At 41.2% G+C, this 25,781-nt stretch overlaps 1 protein-coding gene across 3 annotated transcripts in view; it reads right to left on the bottom strand.

Moving 5' to 3' along the window:
* Positions 1-25,781, bottom strand: part of SLC6A12 (solute carrier family 6 member 12) — a 525,985-nt gene that overhangs the window by 332,922 nt on the left and 167,282 nt on the right. The window lies entirely within an intron of this gene.

The raw sequence follows: 25,781 nt of genomic DNA on the forward strand, positions 1-25,781 counted from the left end.
ACTTGGCATTTATGATGAATGGGAAATGAAATTATATATTTATTTTTTATCACCATTAATAGCTCTGACGTGCCCGTACCCTTGAGCTGACAAATGGAGGAGATCAATATACACTTCTGAGTCTGCTTTCCTTTCATGTGAACTTATCTTTAGACTTTCCTTTTCGCATAGAGCACCACCGCATGGCAACTGCTTCCTTTCTCGAGTTTTAAGCAAGGCAAGGCCCTTCACGTGGCGTTTCTTATATTTTTCTGACAATAACGCCACATGTTCAGTGCTGACTCTTCACCCAGCAACTCCAATGGAAAGCCATGCCTAAAAAGGTTCCAGACTCCTGGAGAACGTCAACGAGCTTGCCTTTTCCATGTCCAGTACACATAGTTGCTTTCAAGACCCACCCCATATAGATGCGATCATTCCGCTCCCAGTGTGATGGGCTGACAAGCTGCATAATTGGCGGGTTTCGACATGTGCATATCACACGCACAGTGAGCATGCATAAGGGTGCTAAACGTGCATTGCTTCTAGTGTGTAGCATAGTCAGGAGGTCAGAAATTGGAGGTCAGGGTTTTTAGCCATCGAGCTACTCGGTTCTTACTTTCTGGCATTGAAGAAAGGGATGGCTGGGTTGCTTGGTATGTAGTTGTGGGCAGGGTACACCATCTCACACATGCCTAAAGTTATCCTTTCAATAACATATGCATAATGTGTTAAGCACATAAAGTTCATATTGGACGCATGCATTTGTAAGATGGTGTACCCTGCCCTTAGCTACTGAACCAGTCACATAGCAGAGGGCACTCACTATCTGCCCAGGACCCCCATTTTGTCTCTCTTCAAAAACATCACTAGGTACAGGGAGCAGTGTAGAACCCAATTCTGCTTCTTGCTTTAAAACCCTTGCTTGGTATTTAAGTGTGTGCGGATGACTGGTGTGTTTTGGGACTATACTATATAAAAGAAACACTGAGACGACCGGCCAGAATGCTTAGTGCAGTGTGTACACAACCCTAGACAATGCTTCGTGTCATGGGAATTCTCCAAGTTACCTAACAGAATTGTGTTGTTTATTGCAGTGTCATGTAACCGCTTTGTATGTCATTACTCAACTAGATCTAATTCCAAGGAGCAGCACTTAGAATGGAGAAGCAGGCACACATATTAAGGAATCTGCAGATGGAAGTCATTGCAAGATTCCTTGCTGATGCACAACTAGGGGAATACTGCTTCGCCCAGGGGAGAAGGATAGGCTGAGCGGTCTACGCGGTTTAGAATATAGAGCGAACCATGAAGAGTGAGAAAGAGTGGGCCGGGTAATTTGATGAAAGGTTTAGGATTCCAAGAGTAGAACATTCCTTCAATTTATAAAAGATGACTGGCAGTCAGGCTTGTTGCTGGTAGACAGTGATGTTTGTAGCAACCAGTGGATGAGGACCTTATTGTCAGTTAAGTACAGCGAAGGCTAGTCTGGACCAAGCTTGGTGGAGATGGGTCTTAAAGCACCTTTGGGTCCTGTGAGAGAGGTGTGAGGGAGGAGTGGTTGGTTGGTTGGAGGAGAACAATGTTGCTGTTGCAAAGCATTGGTGCAACGCGTATCAGGGGAGTCATGCTTTGAGGCGTCTAGGCTTTAGCTCTGTATGGTATGATTTTCATTTGGTTGTATTCGGACCCCCTTGCTGTGTATGATATGACATGATAGGTTATTAATAACGAGCTTAATACCCAGAAGTTTCTAAGCGCGGACCCAGGGATCGAACCTGTGGTGTTCCGTGTCGCCTTGCTTCCAAAGCGAGCACATTGCCCCTGATCTATCCTCCCAAGATGCAAAGGCCACTGGGTGATGCAAAGTGCCTCGCATTGAACCCTGCACTGGAGAATACACCGGGGGCCCTGATTTCAAATACGAAGAGCAGGGAAACATGCAACAAAAGAAACACCTTACTTTGTATTGCAACCAAATTATTAACACATTAACTCAAAAACAAACATATATGTTATTCATCAAACTGCAGCAATTAGCCTGCAAAATTACATTTCAATGTACAGAAGGTGGTGTACAAACCAAATGATTTAGTCATACAAAGCAGTTGAAACACATAATTCTACACCACAAATTGAACACCTAAGACAAGGGTAAGAAACAGAAATAAAAATAAAAAAATGAGTACACATTTATAAAGTGCAAAAGTGCCTCACAAATTAAAAAGTGAAAACAATAGATAGTTGTACCGTAATCCGCACAGGTGCAAATGGCACATACCGGTGTGCAATCACTGGAATGGCATAATTGTATGGCCATCGACCGGGCAACTAGTTGCATCCAATCAAAAGCTCCAGTCAGACAAATCTAGAGCTAAGGCCTCAATAGCCAGAACTTTGAAGTCATTCGGTAAAACGCTCTAGAATGACTCTGGCCCGCTCATGGACGTCATGAAGAGCTTGGGCGTAAGTGCTATATAACAACACATCATTATTGTTTGGCCTTGGACGTCTGCTTGCATTCACAGTGATTTGGGAATATGGCCCTATAAGCACTGATATTAACAATACATATGGTGATTCTTGTATGAAATTTATATCACTTTATAGTGGTATTGTAACTATATTTTTCGTAGTGTACTTAGAAGCAATGCTATCTGATGCCACTTCCTGTTTTGTAGAAGGGTGAAAGGTCATATTCCTTCACTTGCCGTGATGTCACTTCTGGGTCAGGTCAAATTGCAACACTCCCTGTGATGTCATCAGCGGTCAAGGGTTGTGTGATGTCACTTCTGCTACACCTGGTATTTTGGTGAATTGACATCCCTAGGCCCACTCCCCTGAAAGCGAGGCCAGAGGCCGTGATCACTGGCCATGGCTGAAGGCCATAGATTGTGGCACAGACCAAAAACTATGATATAACAAAACCCTTGAAATTCACTGAAAAACTTTAGTTAAGGTGCCCAAATTTATCGCAACAAAACCCCTGAAATTCTGCACATTTGGGAAGTTATGACTGCCTTAACTTGGTGCGTTCCCATTGCAAAGCCCATGAGCACATCCATATTATAAGTGAGGGGATTCACAATGACATACAAAATGGCATTATGAGGGACCATAGCATTATGAGGGACATTAACAGGAGTGCACCGAGTTTAGCTGGTCATGACTTCTGTGAGGAACCAGGAATGACACACGGACACAGAGACTTATGATTTTGACTCTAAGCTTCTATTAACAAAAGAAAAGGGGGTTGGGAAATACCTCTCTGTCCCTGTTCTAAGAGGTGTGTCCTTGCCTCAAACAAAACTAAGGGTCTGTCAACGTCAGAATGTCCAAAGCAAAACGTCCTGTTTCCAAAGTACTATTCTGGCCCTCACATTCTAACAATCAACTCTAAGGTGAAAAGGGAAAATGTCTTTGGCTTTTAGTAGTGTATAAATGTTCAAAAAGAAAATGTGCAACACAAAAAGTTCCAGATGGAAAGTTCCTTGTTCCAGAGGGTGGTTCCCTTCCCCTGGATTTCTCTTCCCTCTGTTCTATATTCAAGAATATCAGTTCCTTGAGTTTCTCTCAAGAACACAACTGGTATGCATAACACCTTGGCTGTCAGTCTGTATCTTGTTAGCATACCTGATGTACTCTCCTGCCAGGTTTTCTCTCCTCTTTAATATGTTTCCAGTCTTATGCTGTTCCTTTTGTATCCTTTTCAGGACTTCCTTGGGTACTGTATATAACGCACTGTTCAACTTGACGATGCCAGGTGTGCTTTCCTACCAGGGCTTTCTCACATGAAAACGCTTATAACTTGCATCTGCCTAGTATACTGATGGTGACAGGGTGCTTTACTGGCACTGTTTGCACACATGCCACTATGGGATGCTTATGATTCTGAATAGTTCGGATGACACTGAACAACATTTGTGGTGCAATATGCACAATTGCTTGTCTTTGTGGCCGATTGGTAACCTTCAAATACTCGGTGTACAGCTATTAGTCCTGATGGACAAGTCGAAATGCATTGGTATAATAGCATTTTGTCGTAGTCCACTAAGGTGGTCGTTTTCATGCAAATGCAGCTTGCTCTCGTTTAAACTAAACGTTTGGATGTCATTTTTTGAAAGCAGCAACAAACTGGTCAGCATTGCACACACAATATACACAAATGTTGTTTTCTAGCTTGTTAGCTACACCCAGGGTGTGCAAACCTCAGCACAGGCTATTCAGCCTATTCAGCCTAGGTCTACAGCACTGCCATACTTTCCTGCCAGGGCTTTTCTTAGATGAACACACTTGCAACTTGCATCTGATTGGTATACTCTCCCGCCAGGGCTTTTCTTATATGTACACACTTGCAACTTGCATGTGCCTGGTATACTTTACGTCCATGGATTTTCTCATATGTATTCTTGCACCTTTAATCTGCCTGGTATACTCTCCTAGTATATGTTATAAGGGTACCTGTATTCCTGAAGATCCTCCAGGTGAGCAATATAGTGGTATACAAAAAATGGACCTCGGTGATGAGGTTGGAAAGGTATAACTAACACATTATTTCAATACAAAAAATACATTTATTACAATATACATCAAGATATCAAAACCATGCAATTTATAAAAATAAATGACAATTTTGACACCCCATTCATTCCACCTTTCATACTCGTACTCACAATCACACCATCAATGTCAACTTGAACAATACTAATGGTCAACCCTAGTGTTGAACCCTTTTTAGATATCCACACAGTATTTTGTTTTTCCACACTTGTATCCCCTAATGGTGTGTTTTTCTGTACAATAGCAACCCAGGCGTATTGATAACTGGTCTAGAGACAGCTACGCTAGCAGCTATTTGGTTTCAACAATCGTTGACTTATTCCACATATACCATTGGGATATCCGATTAAGTGCCTACCTGGAAGGTGGATTCCCAACAACATTGATGTATTGCTAGATGCTTCCCGGAACTGTTACCCATAGAGCTCTGTGGATTGGGTCCTGAGTTTGCGCTACCCCTATCAGTCTATATTGGAAAGTAAATGTTGGAAGACATCTTCCACCGGATTGTTATGTGTGTGACGAAGACTTATGCCTCACCTATATCCTGAAGAAGGTTGGAACTACATCAGGCTGAATTTGAAAGCCCTATTTGCCGACCGAAACACATGTAGACTTTGTCAATAAGCCTCCAACGTGCACTGCTAAGACTAACACCCAGGACATCAAAGATGACATCACAAATGTCAGTATCTTAGAATTCAGTATTACTGCTAGGTGAGGAAATTATACAACCGGGACATAAAAACGAACGCAAATGAAAAAAGCGAAGACAATTTGTGTTCATTCTAGAAATGGGTAGATCACAATCACCTTATCCACAAAGGTGAGCTGCACACTTCAGGGGGGCTGTGCGGCAGCAGTGGAAATGATGCACTGGTCAACCTTCTTGCATATATTAGTGGAAGGTCTGCTCTCCTGACATTAATGATTGACAGGCTCCCAGCACCCATGTGGGTTTTGGAAGTGCATTTCACAATTACGGCCGTGAAAGCTTTTCATTGCTAAATGTGAAAAAAAACAAGAATTTCTATCCTTTTTTGTAGGATAGAAATGGAAATAGGCCAGCAGTGGTTTATTTGTTTGTTTGTTTATTTTATTTGTGTAGCGCTCCAGACCCGTGGGTAGATGGGCGCATGAAGAGTTCAGTTACAGGAATGAGGTATACATTATACATGGTACAACAATTACAAATTACAGCAATTTACATTATTTACAAAACTTCAGCAGGTTCATAGGAGATTCAGAGGTGATTGCTACTCATTGTTCAGTAGCCAGCGAATAACATGTTTCCTAAAGATTGGGAAGGACTCAATGGTTTTGATGTTGAGGGGTAGGGAGTTCCAGAGAAGTGAGGCAAGCACTGTGAAGCTGGTGCCACCTGCTCTATTTAATGTGAATCTAGTTGAATTTATAGTTCTACTGGTCCATTTAAAAGATAATTCATGACATGATCGACAATTACACTTTCTTCAAACTGCAACACACACTTTCGGATGCCCTTTGAGTAGAGGGTGAATGTTTACTTGTGCCAAAGAGAATCACCTTACCCACAATTAGGATCTGAGCATTTCAGCAGGCTGTGCAACAGGGTAAATGATGTGCTGTACAGCCCCTATGCATATATTAGTGTCTGGAGTAGGCCCCCAAGATTAATGTATGACAGGCTCCCAGAGCCCCTTGGGTGCTGGAAGTGCATTTCACAATGACGGGCCAAGCATTAAAAAGAAAAAAGGATTTCTACCCATGTTTGAGGGATAGAAAGGCAATCAGAGTACACCAGTGCATACCGCTGCCATTCTATCTATTTAAAGAAAGTGCATGACAGGTTCACCAATGGCCCTGTCATGCAGTGTGCATTCCCCTGTGCCTATTTCAAAAAGGTACAAGGGAATGTGACTATTTTCCACTCATTTCAAACAGCATTCCATTTGTGAATGTGGGATGAACTTTGAAAGACGCACAAACATCCCCTTATGGCCTAAATTCACAAAGGACGTAAAATGACATATAGATGTGCACATCTCTGATGCGCCCATTCAGACACCATTTGAAAATATGTTGCAGTTTTTTGTCGTCACAAGTGATGAGAGACACAAGTGTATCTCCTTATGACAAAAAAGCGTTTGGGAATCTGACCATCCTTTCTTAAAATCAATATGGATTTCAAACGTTTTTTTTAAACCCAATAAGAGCCCCAATGACTTATTTCTCAAATTGTCTCGAATTGATTCAACATGAATCAGACTTTTACCAACTCAGCTTCATTCGGCTCGCCAGGCATCTATATGAAGGTTTTGAATGGCTTGAGTTTATTCAAACCATTTCTTCAGAGGTTCGAACAGGCAATCGAGTCAAGCACTGCAAGGCGTGCCCATAGATAGTCCCTAGTATTTTCTTTGCAAACCACACTGAACAATTTGGAACCTGGAGTATTTGCAGATTCAATTCCTTAAGAATTAGAGGCATAAACAAACATGGGAGTTTTATTTCCCGCTACAGGTCAGTTTGAATTTAATTGGTTATTAAAATGCATTCACTACCATATCTTTTACAGCAGAATAAACATATTAAAACAGATACAATCATGCACAGAAATTAATGAAGGAAATTAAATAAAGAAAGGACGAGAGAAAGAAGTGTGTGGTAAATAAAAGGGAAGACATCTGCAGATAAAGTCCAAAAGAGGAATACAGTGCAATGAACACTGAATGCAGGGAGTGTAGTTCCGAAAAGGATGGGTTAGAATGATAATGAGAAGGGGACACGCACCAAAAACCGTGTGTTGAATGGTCGTCAAGCCAAGAACACGATTTCAATACATTTATCAATTGTTCAAAGATGTTGACAGGAAAAATACATTTTCAGTTTCTTGGTGATACTTTGTGCTGTTCACAATCTGCAAAACGTAGATTGTATAAATCCATCAGCGTGAAGTTTGTTGAAGCAAATCGCTTTGTGCTGGGTTTGCTAAATGGCTGATGTCACTGCCTGTGAGTTGAATTATGTTTTAATGTTTGTAGACTGGGATTGTACTATCTTATGCTTTTAGTGTTTTCGAGCGTATTGACAATACATGGCCTAGAAATCCAGCCGTGGTTATCTTCTTATCCTGATCTTATCCTGATCAACAAGTAAGCAGGTCCTAATCTCCAGAAGATCTTCAGGTGAAACATATCTGATTTGTTTTGATGAATATGGGTTCTCTTTTGTGAATAGGATGGATAGGCCTTCAGGAGAGGAATTACTATCCGATTGTATTGGAATATGGGCAAAACTGTTTTCCTCCCTAGGAGGTGTCCATGGTTTTTAATGCTTGCCCTAAGAGGTAGGCAATGCAAGCTCCATCCAACGCCAGGCCAGAACCGCTGTTATAAGTGAGCGATCAGAGGAAGCAGGATGCGGTTCTACCATGTTGTGTTATTCAGATTTATAAGGCGCCAAAGCCCGTGGGCATCCAGGCGCCGAAAGACAGCAGTGGTGGAGAAAGTTAAAAGAACAATCCTAATTAAACAGAATAGTCTTTATCTATTTGCGGAAAAGAAGACGATCCTCCATTTTACGTGTCTTGGTTGGTAGTGCATTCCAGGCTTGTGCACCCCGAATATGAAAGGCCCGTCCCAATCCATGAGATCTTTTAGTTTGTGGCAGTACCAGCAAGCAACCCTCCATAGATCCCAGGCATCTATTCGGATGATAAATATTAATCCTCTCCTTCAAATATGAAGGGGCATTTCCGAAAATGCATAAATGACACGTGGTAAGCAATTTAAATTGAATACGAGCTGCCACCGGGAGCCAATGCAGCTTTCTTTTAGCAGTGCTAGTAGGTTCGGAGCTTTTCATCTGGAATATGATTCGGACGGCTGCATTTTGAATTTTCTGCAACTGTTGAACATTAGTTTTGCTGGTTCCTCCTAGCAAAGCATTGCAATAGTCAACACGTGGCAGAATTACTGCTCTTACGAGTTTTATGCGATTTTCCACTGATATTAGCGGGGCAACTTGTCTCAATACCTTAAGATGGTAGTTGGTATTAGAGGAGATGGCTGTGACATGTGCCTCACTGTCAAGGCCATCCTCCATATAGGTGCACAGGGTCTTGACTTTCTGGACAGTTTTGATTTGATTACCTTCAATGGAAAAGCAGTTATATTTTTGATTCAGTTTGGATCGAGCGTGTTGTGGCCCAAAAAGCATCAGCTCAGTTTTAGCTGCGTTCAAACAGAGCCAGTTCACTGACATCCATTGTTTAATAACATGATATGTTGCAGTCAGAGTGTGTTGATCGATTTCATAACTCCCAGTTATGTCCAAAAGCAACTGAAAATCATCTGCATAATTGCAGAAAAAGATCCCCATGGTTTCCAACTCAACACATAGAGGTAATATATCAATATTAAACAACAAAGTTGGAAGGCATGCCCCCTGGGGGACTCCACATGTTATTGTTTGTGGTTCAGAAACACAATCACCCCAGTAAACACAAGACTGGCCGCCCTCCAAGAATGATCTGAGCCAGATGATAGCGTTGCTGGATAGGCCTCCAACAGTCGCCATCCTTTTAAGTAGGATTTTATGATCCAGCAAGTCGAAGGCTGCCGAGAGATCAGGTAACATCAGCAGACCCGACTTGCTGTTCTCCAGTTTGCCAAGCATATGTGTTTGTAGGTCTAACAGCGCAGATTCAGTTCCATGAAAGCTCCTGAAGCCTGATTGCTTCACATGTAGCTTACCGGTATTAAATACATATGATACGGTATTAAATACACATGTCTCAGGCCTTGCAATACTGTCCCAATGAGGCCACCATCCTCCCGCCCCTCCCCTCTCCCTAACCCACCCCAGTCATCATCCTCAACTACCCTCTACAAACTGTCATCCCATCACTCCTCTTCAAAGATATCACAATGGACAGTGCAAAGGGGCTCGCTCCCAAGTGCCCCTCTCGTGTTGCCATGTAATGCTTCCCTTAAATGGGCATGCAACCCCATAAGCCTTTTCATTAAAGCCAACTGTTTTCTAATACAAAAACAAACACACATTGTTAGCACTCCCCCGAACGACAAGCCAAGATATCAGCATCAATGGCCATTCTCAGGGGCGCACCCGGCTGGTAACAGCCTTGCACCCTTGTGGAGCCTTTCACTGCCCTTTATCTACCAGGCTCACAATTGTCTTATTGCTAGACACTTTTAGGTGCCTTTCATTTTTTTGAGGGAACAGGGACACATTATATGCCCTTATTAAAGTTTTGGAAACTAAACTATCCATACAATGTTTGTCTTAGTTTAATGCTTCTATCTAGGTAGCTTCATGGATTCAAAATTGGATTAGGGGGATTTTGAGATACTCTTGTCAGCCCTGGGTATATGTTATTTGATCTTAGACTTCACTGTTCAATAGTCTGTTAGAGAGTCACTCTGTTAGTGAGTTGTTAGATTTTCCTTTTATTGGGCGTGTGGGAGGTGGGCGAGGAGAGGTGGGGGAAAGCATATTGAAAGTATTTTGAAAGCATATTGAAAGCATTGTGTTGTTTAAATATCGTGCTGCTTGTGAAACTGAAACAAAGCAAAAACTACACTTCCCTGCTTTCCTGGGCTACATACTGGACGTCAGGCGCTTCAGCGCCAGCGCTTCAGGAACTAGCTGATCTGAGTCGGCTTTATAAAAGACTGTATTCTGCCTTCGGGTAATTCCTTCTTCGATCTTAGACTTCATTGTTCGGTAGCCTGTTTCAGAGACAACCTGTTAGCGAGTAGTTTGAATGACATATTATTGAAGGAGACATTTGGGAGGTGTACCTGGGTGGGCGATGAGAGGTGTGGGAAAGCAAATTGAAAGCATTTTAAAAGCATATTGAAACTTTTTAAAAGCATAGTGTTTTTTAAATATTGCGCTGCTTGCTAAACTGAAACAAATCAAAACTACACTTCCCAGCTTTCCTGGGATTCATATTGGACATCAGGCACTTCAGTGCTAGTGCTTCAGGGACTAGCCACTCTGCATCGGTCCATGTGAGCACGATGTAGTGTGGGTGCCATTGTCTTCCTGCTCTGTGTTATGCAAGTGAGTATGCGTTATAACATTTTCACTCCAGGGTCTTCGGACTTATTTGTCCGTTTTAGTCATTTTATTAAATTGTATTTGGTAGTTAATTACCTTTACAACATTACAATTACATTTCATCACGACTATATAACAATTTAAATATATATTACATCTCATGTCACTACATAATAATAATAGTATTCATTTATTTCAAATTTAAACAATTTCAAAAAGTTTAAAACCGAGTAAAATTATAGAATTACAAAATCCATTCATCAGATATGTACAGAACGTCTCTCTATCAATACAATGAAGTCTATAAACACATTTCCTAAACAACACTATTCTTTTATAATTAAAATACGCGTACATAATTAATAGATGATTCAAGGTTTCAATAGATTGATTGTTTCAATAGATTGATCATTCTTACAGAATCTGCAGTAGCTCTCCTCAATAGTGATTTGTTTTCTTCTAGCTAATCCTTCACGAGTGGGTAAGATATTAAATCAAAATCACAAAAAATAACCACACCCTTTTTGGTGTGGAAAACGTTGCATATCAGCTGGTATCATTTCTACCTACTTATGATCCTATCTACCTTCTTATTATCATACAGAAGGTTATTCATTGAACCATAATTATTCATGTTCTCAACAGTCTTTCTGCAATCATCAAGAAAGATTGTTTTCTTAATACTCATCAGATTCAGGATAAGATCTTTTAACACAGAACCCAACTCTCCTAGTATTCTGGTAGGCAATTCAATGTATAAAATCATAGCATAGTTTTGATTTTCCTTTAAAATAAAATACATGTCTTCATAAAGGGAATTTGTTGTAGGATTTAAAAGCATGTATACTAGATTTAACATTCTCCACTTAGCTCTACATAGCAGAGAATATTGTCCCAATTCATGCCTAATGGCTGTCATGGGTACACAATTCGGCAATTTCAATACGTTCCTCCACATGGATGCTTCTAATGACGTTTCCAACAGGCATACAGGAAATACTTCAACACCACATACGAGCTTTGGGATTACTATTCCTTCAGAGAATCTGGTTAGTGGAAGTAATGAGAATGTGCCATACTTATGCTCTATTCTTTTCGTTTGTCTTCCCAAATTTTCAACTTTTATTTTCAAATAATCCATTTTTTTTCTCCAATTTCTGGCCTATTAAAAATTGGGAACCCTAGGTAGATAAACTTATCAACACATTCCACTTTCTTCTGATCTAAGGTCCAAGAGTATTTTTTTTTTATAGAGAAAGCTATCATTTTAGTCTTATCTACATTGACATTTTAGTGTATTCGGAAAAGGCATGCAATAACCCCTGTAAACCACGAGAAGTACAATCAAATAAATCATGCTATGGTATCCATATTTCCTTATCTTGGGTGGGACAAAAGCTGTCTTTTTAATTTCTTCTTCTATGTCAGAAATATATAAATTAAAAGTCAGGGAGCCAGAAGCCAACCCTGCCTAAGCCCAATGTCCATAATGATTTCTTTGATAATGAACCATTTCTAATCTGACCCTAATACGAGTATTAGTATACAGCATAACTAACCATTTCAGTAGTTCTTCCAGGATACCGCAGTTCCTTAATGTATGACATAATAGGTTACGATTCATTGAGTCAAAGGCCACAGTTAGATCAAATGAGGCCACATACACAAACTCCTACTTCTTTTGCCACGCAAAATCTTGTAGCATACTAATGATAAAGACATTCATAATAGTGTTGCAGAAGAATTGCTGTACAAAATGTTGTGGTCAGCGTCAATCATCATTAGGGGCCTATAACTGCTTGGATCATTTGTATCTCCCTTCTTGTGGATCGGTAGCACATATGCTATTTTCCAAGATTTGCAAACATATTACTTTCTTTGGATTTACAGGAAACATCTCAGCAAAACTTGGACCCATAATTCTGGAGATTTCTTCAGTACCATGTTACTAACACCATTTGGGCCAGGTGCTTTCGATGAGCTGGCTTTAATAATGGCCAGGGAAATAGAGTCAACTCTAAACCTACTTTCTATTTTATTCAAATTGGGATCAAACCTTAGTCTAGGGTAAATCTGTGCAGCTGAATCCCTACAGATAAACTCAAAATGAGTTATCCCAGTCATTTCTGGTATGGGATTATGCTGGATCAATGATTGTGAGCCCTTGATCCCATTAATGGCTTGCCAAACATTAGTTGTAATCTTTTGGCCCAGCAATCTTAACATTTCATCTGCATCATGTTTTTGCATTATACAATGGCGGCTCCTCAGCCATGATTTAAGGTTACCCTTTTACCTCTTGATATGTACCCACATCTCCCCTACATCTTTGGGGCTTTTTTAATATACCATAAATTTGCTCTCATCAATCGTTTTTATTCAGCCACTGTGCTATCATATTTCTGGCAATGATTTGCTACACATGACTTCTTATTTCTGTTTCTAATTATTACTTTCATAATTCCCTGCATTGTTTCCTTTAAATAATCATGAAAGCCTTCCTCATTAAAGGTATTTGCCTTCCATTCCTCATTTCTCTTAAGCCAAACATTAGCAATATTTCCAAAAATGTATCTATATTATTTAAAGGCAGGTTAATCCTATTTTGACCCTAATTTACTGTCAGTGAGGCATGTTTCATCCTCTCATTAGCTGCAGCTGAGATATCTAAGTCTGCTGTGTGCATTTGATGGTCACTATAAGCAGTTGCCAATATTTTGAATTTCTTATGGCATTTAAATAAGTTCGCACTGGCATATATATAATCTAGTGTAGCCCTCTTTTCGCAGATTTCCCAAGTGCTTGACAAAGGAATGCCCTCCTTAGAGGTTTCATTTAACATTTTCATGCTCAAAGAGTTCAACCTATAACTCCATTTGAAACCATTCCTCATCTTCAATTTACAATCATAAACAGTTCTTCATCCTGAACAGAGGTTTACACATCTACGCAGCAATTAAAATCTCCAGCTATAATTATGATACTCTTTTTATTCCCTGCTACCAATTGTTCATAACATTTTCCAAATTTTCCAAGAAAATATTTAAATCCCATATACCAGCATGCCAATATATATTAACAATGATGCACTTAGTTTTTGATTTTCGTGGTTGTCCTCCAATTCGATTATATTGTACAGAGCACCACTTTGAATATTATTTATTTGGACTTAATGAGTATCATAAGGCATCCTGATGGTCTACCTTTTTTCCCCCTTAACTGCCAGCTGGTAGGTGACATTATAACCATCAAAACTCGGGAAACTCATTAGCCAAGTTTCCTGTAGCAAGATGATACTATATGTCCTAAGGCACTTATCCATCTCCTCATTGTTAAATAAATTAGAGCTGCCTCTTGTATTCCAACTAGCAATATTAACATTTTTTTTCCTAGTTCCAATACAACAAAGTCTCATATTGAGGTACGATGCCACCCATGACCAATCTATTAAATGTTCCTCATTCAAATGAGAAGGTGAAGACCAGTTAATATGGCAATCTGTTCCCTGATTATTATTTATGGAAATTGTTATTTCATCTTTCCATGGGTGCCGCTTCCTAGAGGCAGAAGTATCTCTTGGTTCGACCTTCATTCTTCCTTCGGAATCCACTCTCGATACAACCACATTGTATTGCGTCAACCTTTCTGTCTCACTTACAATTAAGTCAAATACAATGTGGGATATCATTTCAATTGTGACAATGTCAACCCTGCCATCGTTAATAAATTCCACCCATTGAATATCATGTGTAGTAATGTCTCTTAGAGTGGAGATTTCAGCAAATAATGCAAGTATGTTCCTGTGATTCATCGGAATATCACAGGAATTTTCTCCAACATATTCTTGGCAAAGCTTATTAGTATTGTTTTCTTTGGTGCCAAATGTATTCCTACTCTTAGACTGTTAATTTCCCTCCAATTCCACTCCTGTTTTATTTCTTAACTGTTTTTCTTCTTCCATATCTTACTGACCATGCCCCTCTCAAAATACATCTTACTTCCTCTTTATTCTTGTGCTTTTGACCCAAAATGTAATTTCTAGTATCCTTTCCTAGTTCCTTACATTTCTCTTTTTCCGAGCTATTCCCTAGCTCTGACCTCATTATAACATGAGAGAGGGATGTTGAAGGTTGGTCACACACTCCCCCTTTTGTTGTATTGTGCAGTCACCCTCTCATACCCCGCCATTTCTACAGCCTTAATTGCTTCACTAACTTCATCTAAGTCACTGTTTGCATTTTTCTCTGCACAGATATTTTTGATCAAATTTGAAATGTGAGAATTCTGTTCCTCATATTGGCTTTTCAAAATGAATAGTAGTTCTGATTGCAATTTCTCTCCCAAATTACCAACCAACTCGGCAACATCCTTACATTCCAATGGTGTCACACTAGCCAGTTCTTTATGTTCTACAACCCCCTACTTCATCATGTTCATATTATGATTTGTCTCAGAGAGATTAAGAACTTTTCCTTCATTGATGGTGTTATTTTTCCTTGACAGAGTCAAGCTTTTTATGGATGTCTTAGCTGCGCTTCCATTAATCTTAATGTTTGTTGAGTGTTTTGTTTTCTTAGTTTGTTTCCCATGTTTAGGGGGTTTTATTCAACGGATTTCAATTAGTTCTGTGTGTGTAACACTAATCTCAATTACAGACAGTGAATTAATTCTAAAAGATTCATCCCCAATGGATGATTTAGCTTTTGTTAAGGGCAGTTGGATTTTCTCTACTTCCAGAGTTTCTGTCTCATTCTCACTGGGGGAAGCATCTTTATCTTCTTCTGCTCTTTCATTTTTTTATTTATTAGTATCAGAGTCTCTTGTATTTTCTGCATCGTTACATCAGAATTTTAAATTTGAATGTGTAGCTTTTCAAGGATTGACAAGTTTTTCCTAACATCACCCGCTTTTCTTATAAATAAACAAATTCTGTTAAGACATTATTGACTGCTATAATGGCAGAGGTGCTCTGGTCACTATTTTTCATTGGTCTCAAAAGACTCACCAGACTCTTCCTTTGTGATTCCTCCAATTCCATCTCTGATTCTTCACTTTCTGAGTATGAAGTATCAATTTCTTAAAAGATTGGGGGAGTATCCATTAAAAAATAATGTATTTCGTCTTGATATAAATTAATATTCTTCTCCCCCCTATGAAGATTTTGTTCATTTCTACTAAGTATATGTGGCTCACCTCCCGTATCTAGCTGTTTTGAAGGTTTACTTACTTTAGAGATCAGTTTGAAAAAAAGTAGATATTTTCGTAAGCGATTTAAATAAGTTCGGAGCGGTTGAATCAATTCTTTGGTTAAAAATAACTGGTCTTTCCATGTCCAGTGAAGGTGGAAGGGGCAGAGATCTTGCTGCTTCCAATTTTTTTTACATATCTACCAAAGAGTTGTACTCGCAGCATCTACTTTACCTTTTTTCATATTGCTTCTCAAATAGTACATTCAATGTCAAAGTTGCTGCCACTCACCTCAGTTCTCCAGGCAAACAGCCAAACGGTATGCACCCACTTAGCACACACTTAACACGCGTGCGCTACACGGTGTGGAGACATTTTGTGGCCAAAAACCAGTGTGCCGCGAAAAAGCTGAGCCGAGTCTCCCAGGCTATTTAATAGAGTGCAGATTAGCTGATGCTGGCCAGTTCGCCGCAGAGATGGTGGAAAATGGATTTCCTGGCAAAAAGTCGCATAGACAGCAAATCCTAGCCCCAACGCTTGGTACAGCTAAACAGTATGCACACACTTGGCACACACGTACCACGTGTCTTTTGTTGTTGTTGTTTTAAAGCTTTATTTCGACCATAAGATCATAAAAGCCATAATAAATGTTGTATTCCATTCAATCAATTTTACAATCAATAAGATACACTAAAAACACATACAAAATAAAAATAATAAGTTCCTAACAAGAACAATTATTTATTACAAGCATTGCTTAAAAGCAAAGTCCACAATAAAATTGAGGTTCAAAACATTTAATAAATACATATAAACATCAATACAGACCGTCCGTGCATTAATCAAAGGAGACTATTAAATAATGATCAAAGCCACACAATAAAGAAACAAGTATTAACACAACAAAAGGGAGGAGAGCAATGCTCGCAGACTCCGATAATAAGATTTACCCTAGGTAGGATTCTCCTGTCCTGCACAAAACTTTCCCAGCAACCCAAGTACTGTGTAACATTACTGGGCTAAACATTAGTTCCTAAGGCTCTTAAAACAGTATGCTTCATTACTTCCATACAGCATCCTCTTAATGTTTTGAAACTGTTTCCCTTGCCGAGATCACAGCACCATCTTCCTAGATCTAATATGCCAAGCCCATTTTAGGTATTTGCAAGTTGCAAAAACTGCTTGGGTATCCAAAGAATTAAGACAAACTGCCATTGCCTCAGCCACTCATCCTCAATTACGCAGGCGCAATAGTGGTTTTAGGAAATGTTTTCTTAGAGGAAATGTAACTGGGCACAACACCAGAAAATGTTCAAAATCCTCAATTGCGCTGAAACACAGAGGACATGTGGGATTGACCTCACTATGCCAGCTATGTCTTACAGATGATGTTGGTAATGTACCGAATCAAAACGTTGTATACAAAGATCGTTCATAATCGAGGTAATCCTCGTATCCAGCAGATGATATAATATTTAAATAACGCACCAGCAGCAGAGAATCAAGCACCTTCCTAGCTACATCACTCTGCAGTTTGTCAGATGCAGCATGCTTTACCATTTCTTTCGACTGTTTAACCATCGTGCTTGGGTTAGTCCAGAAGGCCTCAAGATCAATGGCCACCAGGCACTTCTTCAAGTGTGTAACCCAACTAAAAGACAACCCGCCCTGCTGTACTATAACTTTGACCAAAGCTTCCCTGAATTTGACAAGGTTTGCATTGGTCCACAGTTGAACCCAGTACAATACTGGGCAAAGCCAGCAGATAGATTCCACGTGCCTTTTAATCATCTTAACATAATCCTAGCCAGGAGCATGCTGAGCGTGTGTTAAGTGAAATCAACTTCACGTCAAAACTAGCTGTGTTGCCTGCTTGTACCCTGTGTTTCCCAGTTTAGCCAGTGAGCTCATTCCTGGGGGGAATACCTTGGACTGCTACTTGGGCCTTAGTTTCTCACCAGGAACTATATTACAATATCAGTATACTTAGCAAGTGTACTCTGATCTATTGCTTTTACCACAGTGCCTTAGGTGGTTGTTGGATGCTACTCATGCAGCACCCACGGGCACCAGTTGTTGCCGAGACACCAAGGTCAGCGACAACTTTGGTCTGCTATTCAGCTTTGGCATTGGAGCCACCTTGCGACAATATTTCACCATTTTCTCTCAAAGATCCTGATAATCATGAACCATGCATTGGAGACACCACGATGGGAGACTGCAATTGTTCACAGAACTGTAACTGAGAGTGGTTTCTATGTGCTCTGACAACTCTTTGTCAGAAGTGGACTCCACTCCGGGATTCAGTGCGGTTACAACGATAGTCCTGTTAGATCCTTTGCTTGAGGTCTTCCACTATAGAGATGTCAAGGGCTTTGATGGTCCTCTTGCTCCCTCTCAGCCTCCTGACATAGAACACCTCCCAAATATTCAAAGTAATGTACTCCTGGAGGACTGTGAATCATCCGGCAAGAAATGCATGCCTGAGAAACCCAAGGGCAAAACCAAATAAGCACTGAGAAGAATACTTGTAGCAGCAGCTTAGTAGCTGATTATGATCAATCTACCCAGTCAGAAGGTGGGAGGATCAGAGGCTCCGGCGCCCTTAAGGCTAACTCGGCCAATGATACAAGGGTTCATGGGATGCCCATCATCAGCCAGGGCCATACCAGAGATTTCATCTGCCTACTACTGAACACCCACTCCCTGATGAAACATGCCACTGAGGTGGCTTACTATTTAATAAACAAGCATATTGATATCTTTTTTGCCACGGAAACATAGCTGCATGATGCAGCTGGCCCTAGGCTGGCACTGGCCATTCCTTCCAGCTATCAAATCTTCAGACCAGACTGCAAAACAGGTCGGGGTTGAGGAGTGGCTATTATATATGAGACATCTCTGCAGATACACAAAGTGGTTATCTCAGGTCCATTGGGCTGTGAGATCTTACATGAGAAGTTGCTGGGCGACTATAAGATTGCTATCAACTTCATTCTTGTCTATCGCCCGCCATCCATAATGCCTGATTTCCATGTGCAGTTCTGCGACATGTTGATGCCTTTGCTCAACCCACTGTCCAAAATTGTGATCATGGGCGATCTTAATCTGGGGATTGATGACAGTTCTGACTCTACTACAGCAGTCATTGAGGGTGCATTGACGGATTTAGGTTTCTCTCAGCCGGTCCTGGATGCTACTCATGAGAAAGGCAGGACACTCGACTGGATTGCTAGCCATCAGGTTATTATTAAGAACTTAGAATTGATTACGTGCCCGTGGTCAGATCATTCTATCATCCACTTTGGAGTTGTTTGCAACACACAGCTAAAAAAAACAAAGTGGACAGGATCACCATTACGACAAGAAATATGCGTGGTTTACCGCTGAATCACTGGCTCCCATTTTTAAAACAGCATTGGACAACCTGGCAGAGTTTGAGTCAGTAGTGGAGCTGGCCGAGCTATAGCAGGATATGATGCTCCATGCAGTCAACAAAGTGGCCACAGAGAAAACTAGGATGGTTAGGGAAAAGAGCACTAAAGCCTGGTACCCCTGATATCCATGAACATAAGATCCTCAAACGCAAAGCCTTTGAATTATGGAAAAAAGACAATACTAATAACAAATACAATCTTGCAGCCAAGAAACACAAGGCCACTATAATCTTAGCAAAAATATGATGTACAATCATATGAATCAAAATTCAAGGGGACTACCAAAGAACTTTTTAAAGTTCTGAAAGAGCTTGAAGATCCGTGCCCTCTGGCACCGGTGGTTAATAAAGACAAAGGGCCTCATCACGACTTGGGCGTTACCGCCGGCGGTATTACTGGCGGCGGTATTAGCCCTACTGCCGAACTCCCCAGCGCTAATAGCACCGGATCACGAGTTTGGCGGTAATGTTAATCCCCATTCCCCATTGAGCCCATTCGGGAATGCCCCATTCCCCATTGGGCTCAATGGGGAATTTTCGCGCTCTTACCGCCGGCGGATTTCCCGCCGGCGGTAATAGCGCAAATCTTCAGCGGATTTCCCTCCAGCTCAGACCTGGGACGAAATCCGCTGAAGCCCTGATTTGGCGGACCCTTAAATCCGGTGGTAATAGCGCGACCGCCGGATTTAAGGGATACCGCCAAAGTAGTGATGAGGCCCAAAGAAAGGTGTACGTCCATTCAGGACTGCATGCCTAATAAGATCATAAAAATCCAGGAGGGTATTACTCAAAAACGAGCTGGACTTGTGGCGTCACAATCAAGGCCGGAAGTGACTGGGTCTGGTTGGAACAGCCAAGCGTTTGAGTTCAGTCAGGTTACAGAACTCGAGGCCTCGGCTATACTTCAACAACTTAAAACCACTTATTGTAAGGGAGATGCATGTCCCGCCATGATTGTTAAGGCGTGTGCCAAGCAGCTGATGCCACTGATCACTACGTTTATCACTGCTTCCTTCAGGGAAAGCACAAGAAACCATCCCTTGATCCTAATGTGCCATCCAATTATAGGCCTATTACCAACGCTCTGTCCTGTTAAAAATCTTGGATCGAGCTGTCGATATTCAAGTGAATGATTTTCTGTCCAATTATAACATCCTAGGTCAGAGGCAGCCAGGTCTTTGCAGTGCCAATGGATTAGAATCAGTACTGCTTGATCTGAAGTCTAGTATTCTTCAGGTCTTTAAGAAAGGCGGAACGGCTCTCTTAATGCTTCAGGATTTATCAGCAGCTTTCGACCTTGTTGACCATATGTGGCTGGCTAGTAGGCTATTCCACTCTGCCTCTTGTTCAACAGCTGCGGCCGGCTGGGTCAAATCCTTTCTAGCTAGACGCTCAGCTGGAGTGTTCAGTGGTAATGTCACGCCTGAGGACTTTTTGGTGACATGCAGAGTCTCCCAGGGAGCATGTTTGTCCCCCATGCTATTTAACATCTTTACCAAGCCTTTATTCAAACTGCTTGATTAGAAAGAGGTAATTACTCTGATGATAGCCAGTACCTTATACCTCTCTCTGGGGATTACACTAAAGATACCAAAACCATCAACTCCGCTTATTTGCTCATCCAAATTTGGATGATGGATAATGGCCCTGAACAACTTGAAAATGCAGCTCTTGATAATGGGCATGGCTTCTCAGCTGAAAAAAGCTGAGCCCCAAAATTTAGAAAATTCAAATTGGTGGTTGCTTTATCGCCACACTCCGCAAAGTTAAGACTCTGGGCATCATTCTAGATCAAGAACTAAAAATGAAGGCATGTGTTAATAGTCTGATTTCAAACACCTCTTATCATCTTAAACCTTTAGTCCAACTAAGACCTTTCCTTAACCACAGTAATCGTGCCATCATTGCCAAAGCCATAATTAACACGAAACTGGACTATTGATCCAGTTTACTGCAAGGCCTTGGCAAAGGAGACCTTGTCTGCCTACAGACGGTACAACATAATGCGCTTTGGGCTGTGGAGGGCCTACGCGAGAAAGATCACATTTTGGGGGCTAGGAAAGCATTGCACTGGCTTCCTGTGGCTGCCAGAATTACCTTCTGCTTTCTTTCCATTACACACAAGTGCCTCTATGGTGCAAGCCCAGCATATCTGTCCAATAGGCTTGCCTGGAAACAAGCATGTAGGGTACTTAGAGCCAACAACTCCTTTCTTTTGCATGTCCCTAGGGCCAAATTGACTTTGGTTGCTCAAGGCTCCTTTCACTATGTGGCACCCAAATGCTGGAATGCTATCCCACCTAACACGAGGGACTGCCACTCCCTCACCCTCACCAGGTTCAAACGTGGCTCAAAGACAGAGAAGTTTCAGTAAGTTCCTGCTCGGTTCCCTCTGCCCTGTGCCTCGTCCTTTAGTTATATTTTGTATAGTCTGTCTCTCTAGCGCTCCTCTACCTATGGGTCTTGTTCCAGCGCTATATAAATAAAATAAATAAATAAATAACAGCAGTTTGCAGTCCTAGTTGAAGTAAAAGGTGCTGCATCTGCCCAAAAAAAAAAAAAAAATTAGGTCAATGGACTAAAAGGTTTACTTGATTCTATTGGATTGTACTGCAGGCACTGATATAACTTTTAAAGCCATGAATCACACTAATGCATTTCTAAGGTATCTATTTCAGTGTGCACAAATATCAAGAAACTATATAGTATACTGTTTGATTTGAATCAGTGTTTCATAAAAACAAAAAAAGTTTGCCAACACATGTTTCGCGTCTTTTGACTCTTCCTCAGGGCAGTGCAGCTCACATGATGTTGGTATTAGTGACTCATATACATTTAACATCAATCATAGAAGGAACATATATTATTATTTGGTAATAATAAACGATTTATTTCTAGAAATTGCACTACTGCGTACACATATATACTGTATATCCCATACAGTACATTGCTTATGCAATAATGTCCTAATACAAATGTCTTCATAAGTCATCTTCCAAAATATCCTATGAGTTGATGTTCTTTATACTTCTCTTTAATTGCCTTAATATTTTTTTGATGGATTTCACTCTTAGAATTCTCACATTCGTTAGCGCATAACATTTTTACGTATAGCATAAATGGCCTCTCAACCCTCCATGGGGGTCTCAAATATCTCCTTAGTCCACAAGAAGAACTGTCCATTGAAGGGTATTGACTTTCACCACTCTATGCAAATGCCTAGTAAAAATCAACCTTGCTCAGACTAGTGCAGACATTAGGTAGACCAGAAAGAGACCACCCACTATTGTTTCCTGATGGACAACCTCTGAAACACAGCAGCACTGTGCACTAGCAACAACAGACAGCACCTCCTTATTTCCCAGAATCAAACACCTGTTAAAGGGCTTTGAAACCCACTACTGGTTCACCATCCTTAAGAATAATTCTGCTTAGCGTAGCTGTGCAGTCACTGGTCAGGAGGGTTATGTGGCAACATTCACCCCCTTTCTTCAGACACCTATAGCATCATTGACCATGCATTTTCAGCCAAGGATAGAATAAAACAAGGGTGACAATGTGATGGCTCTTGTTTGGTTTTGTTAAAACCTGGAAAAGGCCATGGTCCAGTCCTTCTGCATATCATGCCCCAGTTAAGCTCCCCGCCATGTATATCACATCTCTTACAATCCAAATCCTCGAATGAATATGCAAATCTCTCTCTCTCTCTCTCTCTCTCTCTCTCTCTCTCTCTCAAACACACACATGCTTACTAAGAAAACCACAACCTCATGAATATCCCCCACCACACCTCACAATCAAATATAGAGCCCACCATGAGAACCCAGAACTTCTTACCAACTAACATCTTCTCAGTAGTCCTACCCGCAGAATACATTGTAGGTACCCATCAACATGCACCAACTTAATGTTCTCTTCAATACTGAAACCTGGCTGACACACGCCTCTACACAAAACCTGGATTGGCTCAATCTTTGCAGCTATGAAATTCAACAGAAGGTCTTGTCACGCAAGGATTTCTCATGAAGACCTTGGGCCTCATCACAAGTTAGCCGGTCCGGATTTAACGATGCTGGCAAAACCGTACCGGCACCGTTTTCCAGACCGGCTAACTATGAGTTCTGTGGCTGTCTGGCGTCACACCCGCCAGATCTGATCTGGCGGGCATAACGCCACCTGCCGCAGACGGACACAGAAACACTGGCACCATTACCGCATGGTGCCGGTGTTTCCGTGGTCCCCATTCCCGTGGAGTCCTCTGGGACTCCACGTGAATGGGGGGTAACGGAATGCCAGCGCCGGAATTACCAGAACACCAGGGCTGTAATGCCCGGGTAATTCCAGCAAGTCTGGCACCGGTAAATCCCCACGAGTCCAGCGGCAGCCTGCCGGTTTTACAAGCACGGCTACCGCCGGACTCATAATGAGGCCATCTCTCACTTCCACCTTTTTCCCATAGAACCCATGAACCTTCACCTAATCTACAGGACACAAAATCCAAGGAGGCATTCCAAAACAATGTCTTCTAATGGGATTTCATGTTTCTAAGTGGCCACACCCTCAAAAGCATGAAGGAAGTCATGCTCAACCTGCTGGACACACTTGACCTCACTCAACCAACCACTTACCCTATTTCCTAAAAAGTAAACATCCTGGCCCCTATCATCACATTCCTACCCAGCTTTGACTGCAATACACTGTAACCACCATGCCATCCCATTCTCCATTCACCACTCAAGAACCATGAGCAACAGTCAACTCAAGCCTTTCCAACAATTTTCGAAATCCTTCAAGAGCTCACACTTAAGCCATTTACTCCACACCTTATAGTCACCCCTGCCATATTTTCAGCCACCATGATTCAAGACTGTCATTCATTGGTCATCACTCTGTCCCACATGCAAAAAATGGAATGATCAGAAAACAGTCACTAGTCAAATACAGCTTTCATGTAAAATTCACTGTACCACAGACCTCTTACATCTGAAAAGTATTTGTAACAGGAGCAGAAAGTAATACACAGTGGACAAAATCAGCTACCACTAAAACACCATTGATGAAGCTAAAAAAGAAAACAAAGGTCTCTTTTACGCAGCTAAACAAAGCATTAGCCCTCTGCCTGATTCACCGATCAAACACTCCATATAGAATTCCTTCAAAATCAACCAATTGTTCCTCAACATGATCACTGCAATCTAAAAGCCACCGCATGAGACTTCTGGCACTTGCCTCTCCTTTTATTCCCTCACATGGAGCACCAAAATGCACAGCCAGCTTTCCGGATGCTACTCCATGATAAACAAACTTCTGTCCCCTAAACCCAAGACTTACAGAGACAACGTACTGGAGGTTTTCATCCTGCTGTCCCTGCCCAAGGAAGCTGCCCACCTGTTGTTAGCTATTATTATTCCATCACTCGTGTAAGCATGATGGTGACATCCCCTATAAATGATTGGGTCTAAAAGATAAAGCTCTGCAATTATTTGCCGGTCATTCAGTCATTTGTGGTGTCATCCATAATCAACCCTCAAGTCTAACCATAAAATCAACATAAGTCAATACGCTGAAGACACTCAGCTCTACATGAGAGCATCCTCAGCCAAAAAACACCCTCTGATTCAAGTTCTGTCTCACACAAATCCCTTACTGGATATCTAGGCCTTACCTTTACCTCAACCCTGCAAAATCACTGCACCTTTCAAACAACACAAACAATTGCAACAACCAGCCATGCAATGAACCTCAGGTTTGCCCAGAAAGAAAATTATTCCTCACAAAGATACAATAGTAACAAAATGACAACTGCTCTGCAGGAGTACAGGGGCAAGTAGTGTCCAATACGCCTATTCTGCCTCACACTACTATTAAACCATCAGTGATCCCAATCATAACGGTGAAACAGACACAGCCTGACAGGTATACCTACACATCTTGTGATAATGTGGGCCGGGGGCAGGCTATACTCTTCAGAAGGAGTGTGAGCTGATACAGTTGCATCAAAAGCAACAATAGTACGGTGGTACCAAAATAAAAGAATGCCCAACCAAAGCTTTATAATAAGATGAACTTTAATAGAAGAAGCAATACTAACTGATTTAAAAAACCAAAGACTCATCCCGTTAAAGTAAACACTGACATGCAGACTTTGAGAACAAGGGAGACTCTGGGTTAATAGGCAGTGATGTTCAGGAAAATGAGTTGAACAGCAGTGTCAGCAGCCCCTGAGGTCCCCATTGCTACCATAAAAACAATCCCCCCAAAAAATCCTTTTTTCTTTTTTCTATTTTTTTTTTTACATTGAGATTACTGGGCTGTGGCCAGCAGCATATGGCTCTTTGTTTCTGGAGTGGCTGGTTTTCTGATGGCTTTATCCGGTAAAATAGCTGTGTGGGTTGACCGCTGGCTGCTGCAATGTGTGTGTGATCTGCAGGTTGCAGGTTCGACTCCCAGCAAGGTCAACTCAGCCTTTTATTCTGCTGAGGTTGATAAATGAGTACCAACATAGGTTGGGTGAAATTGTATGTATATTTGTTCTATACGAAGAACTTAAGCG

This window comes from Ambystoma mexicanum, chromosome 12 (assembly GCF_040938575.1).
Source record: "Ambystoma mexicanum isolate Mex_15411 chromosome 12, UKY_AmexF1_1, whole genome shotgun sequence".
Lineage (NCBI taxonomy): Eukaryota > Metazoa > Chordata > Amphibia > Caudata > Ambystomatidae > Ambystoma > Ambystoma mexicanum.